Raw genomic sequence first — 4,029 nt, forward strand, 5'->3', positions numbered from 1 at the left:
ATAAATGGGCTCTAAGGCGATGAGCCAGGCACTTATGTGCCGCATTATGTGGGCACTGTACAAATTCTAAAAACAAAAAAAAACAAACAAAATATAAGGATAATAAACTAAGTAAAGCACAATTGAAACAAAAAAGATATATGACATACCATTTTCATCCATGTAAGAGTTCATGTTGCTGGAGTTGATTATGTTTCAAAGTAGAAAAGTTGGCTATACTACTTAGAAATAAGTAAAACAACTATATTCGACTAAAGCAATTCTTGCTATATTTATTTAAAGGTCCCCACTCACATCCCATGGAAAAACCGTTATTGTTTTAAAATATCCTTCTATTTGGATTCAGGAGAAATACTTGGTGGATTGCGTATTTTTTTTATTATAGAATTTATTCGTCCATTCCCATGGAAAAACCGTTATTGTTTTGAAATAACCTTCCAAATTGGGTTCAGGAGTAATACTTTTCTGGATTGTCGGTGTTTATAATTAACAAACGAATGTTTATATTAACATACAAATTGTAGAGTTTTAATGTATTCGTTGCAAGGACAAGGATATAAATTCTTCGTCATCCCAATTTTTCTCGGGGCTCAAAACTTGTGCCACCACAAGTTTTAGTTGCGCTCTTATTCTTGTCATTTCTTGTTTCTGTACATTCGCTTCCTCCTCCCATCGCCGATCCTGGTCTCTTCTCCATTCAGCGTTGTGCGCCTTAAATAGATGAGATTTAAACCAGTGGGCTAAACACTTTTGTTCTGGATTGTATGGACACTGTACAAATTCTAAAAACAAAAAAATATTAAATAATTATCAACTAAGTAAAGCACAAAGAAAAAATATATATGACACCATTTTTGTGTATAATAGTATTTCTAATATCAATGTATTCGGGTATATATTGTAAAGCTGCAGTTTCAAATTCGCCATTACTTAATGTCCTTTGGGCTCCCACTTGGCGGTACTCATAACAATCAATTGTTAATAGACGTTCGTAAACGTAGCAGTATAAGTACAACGTAGCAGTATAAGTAGGTAGAACTACTCCATCAATATACTCAAGTCGAAAATGTCTGTAGAAGGGATGATCGCTTTCAATAAGACCAGCAATTTCCATTTCTTTTTGTATTAGATTTTTTCTATATTTTTCAATAACTTCTTCAAGAGTCAACAACACTGATTCATCATTAGAAGATGCAGACAAAGTTTCAAGTGGTGTCTTTACAGTTGATGACAATAAATTAGAAACAATTTCACCGTCCGTTTGCTCTGATGTCTGCGTTTTTTCATTAAAAGTTTCACTTGATGTGATGTTCCAATTAACATCGTCGTCAGTTGTATTTTCAAAGCGAAATGCACTATATTCTGACAAATTTTTATTTGGTGTTAATAATTTAAATGCCAGTTTAATTTGAATTGTTTGTTTTGTAGGTAACAATACATTAAATTTTATTCGAGCCGTTTGATCGTTGTCATAAATTTGAATTGGTTAGGTGTATTCTTTGTAGTAGCAAAAAATAATATAAATGTTATCAGAAAAATAACTACTACACAAAACTTAAACATTTTTTGACACTTAATTGCTGTGTTGTGATCTTAGTTATGTGGTAAACTAACTGTTTAACACATTTTTTCGGTTATATTTATACGAAATCATGTAACCATGAACTATTTCTTATCATTATATATTATTCACGAATCCAAGATATATAGGTTTATCATACAATATATTTGTGAAATCAATCTTTTTTCTAATTGTCATCAATCTTTTGGTTCCAAAGTCAGTCTTTGGGTTGTTTTGGTCTCATTAGGAAATACTTTTCAGAAATCAATTGTCTTGTAGGTTGTTTCCTTTGAAGTAATTCGGTGTACGGGAGAGTGCTCTCAGTAGGGACCCGATCGTGATAGTTGTCTAGAATCTAAATTGGAGTACTGTCTTAAAATAATACTATTAAGTAATTACAATACTAATCTAATTGAATTGCTACCATATTTGGTGTAAATTGTGTAGCACTATGAAAAGTAGGTTTACTAATCAGCTCTCGAACACCTAGGTACCTTTTACTCCTCTAATGACTAGCAATTCTAACGTCTTTTCGTTTATCTACGTTTTCCATAGTTTTACCGTATACAGCATTATTCATTAATTTAAAGAAATCTTTTTCAAAATTAGTATAAGTATTTAGATCTATGTACTGTTTTAACAAAGGGGATTGTTAAAATTTTAAAATTTCGTGAACTGCAACTAATTTCAAACCATGTTCTAACCATTGTTGAAGATTTCTATAATGAATTATACATTTTCTTGTATCTGTAAAGTCGGCTATTAATTTTGGAAATTTAGAATTTGGACTGCATGTATTTTCAGCGCAGAACGGTAAATCGTTATGAATATCATGCAATTCTTTTGGATCTTTTAAAGTAACTTTTAATATATAACCAATACTTGAGTCTACTGCAATACTCATAATATCAATTTTTTTTAACTCTTCTTTAGTTGTCCACTGTATGTTACCAAACAGCTAGTATTGAGACATTGCCCAACTATACAAATTACTTATGTCTAAATATATTAAGTAATTTGAAGGTTTAGTTTTATCAGGGCCGCCGCTAGAGGTTTTGACGCCCGCGTGCACATTTGAATTTGACGCCTCTTGTTAATTTGTTAAGAAAATATGGGTATACTTACTTTATTACATAGGTGTGATACCTAAAAATATATAAGTGCCAATAAATAAAACAAAATAACAAGGACATTATTTAATCAAAAATAATTAGATTTGTGATCTTAAAAACGAAAATAAGAAAATAAAACATAGAAACTATAAATCCTTAAAGAAATTGTATTTTCCTCACTTTTATACTTGCAAACTCTGTAACCAGCTCCTTTATATCTAAATTATCTATCAGCTCTTGTTTAATTGCAATAATAGATAAGTTGCTTAACCTAGACTGAGAACCATGGTGAATCTTAAATAATTTTTGATGATTTTTAATTTAGAAAAGATCTTTCGCCAAACGAAACTGAAACTGGCAAGGAAAGTAAAATTCTTAATGTAATTGCTGTATTAGGAAAAGTAGAAATTAAATTATTTTCAAAAAGATATTAGTAGTATAGCCATGTATGTTCTGGACCACAAAATTAGGCACGGGGCGGAGCCAAATTGTGGTGGGGAATGACGGAGGCCGGATGTGGGCGGGGCTTCCAATGTGTTTCGACCAATGAGAAGCCTCGCCGTGTGTGGTGGGGGTAAAAATGGCGACGTTTTGTGTTAATTTTCGTTGGTGGGGAGCCAATCAGCGTTGTTTTTTGCTCTGCGCAAGCGCGAGAATTTGTAAGGCTCGTTTAGCCACACCTCTCGACCAATGAGAATGCTTTAAATTTTGTTAGGCACGATGTGGGCGTGCAAGTCCCCACCTGTCGACCAATGAGATTTCTCGAAAATTTTGTTAGGCACGCTAGCGGAAGGGGGAGCGGCATGTTACAATATGGCTGCCGACCAATGAGATTGCTCGAAATTTTGTTAGACGCACGCAGCACTGCACTGTGTGATCGTGGCGGGAAGATAGAAAATTGAAAAAATGTTGTTAATTTAAAATAAAATTGTTAAGCCAGCAGTCATTATTGCAATCACAATGGAATTAAAAAAAAAAAAGATAAAAGATTAAAACCTTTATTATTTTGTTTCATTTTTTACATTGTTGTTGTTGTTTGCCGGTTCATGACGAAAATCTTCTTCATCCCAATATTCGTCACAAGCCGCCACTTGTGCCACCACAAGTTTTGGCTGTCTTTTTGTTTTTTCATATTCTTGTTCACGGAGATGGGCTTCCTTCTCCCATCGCCGATCCTGATCTCTCCTCCACTCGGCCTTGTGCACCTTAAATAAATGCGCACTAAGGCGATGAGCCAGACATTTATGTGCCGCATTATAAGGGCACTGTACAAAAAACTAAAAACAAAAACTAAAAATAAAAAAAAAACAAACAAAATAAAAAAAAATAAAAAAATAAAAAAAAAAATTAAAAAAA

The sequence above is a fragment of the Tribolium madens genome, unplaced genomic scaffold (genome assembly GCF_015345945.1).
Source record: "Tribolium madens isolate multiple individuals breed KSU strain unplaced genomic scaffold, Tmad_KSU_1.1 Scaffold_19;HRSCAF=116;Tcas5.2_LG9, whole genome shotgun sequence".
Classification (NCBI taxonomy): domain Eukaryota; kingdom Metazoa; phylum Arthropoda; class Insecta; order Coleoptera; family Tenebrionidae; genus Tribolium; species Tribolium madens.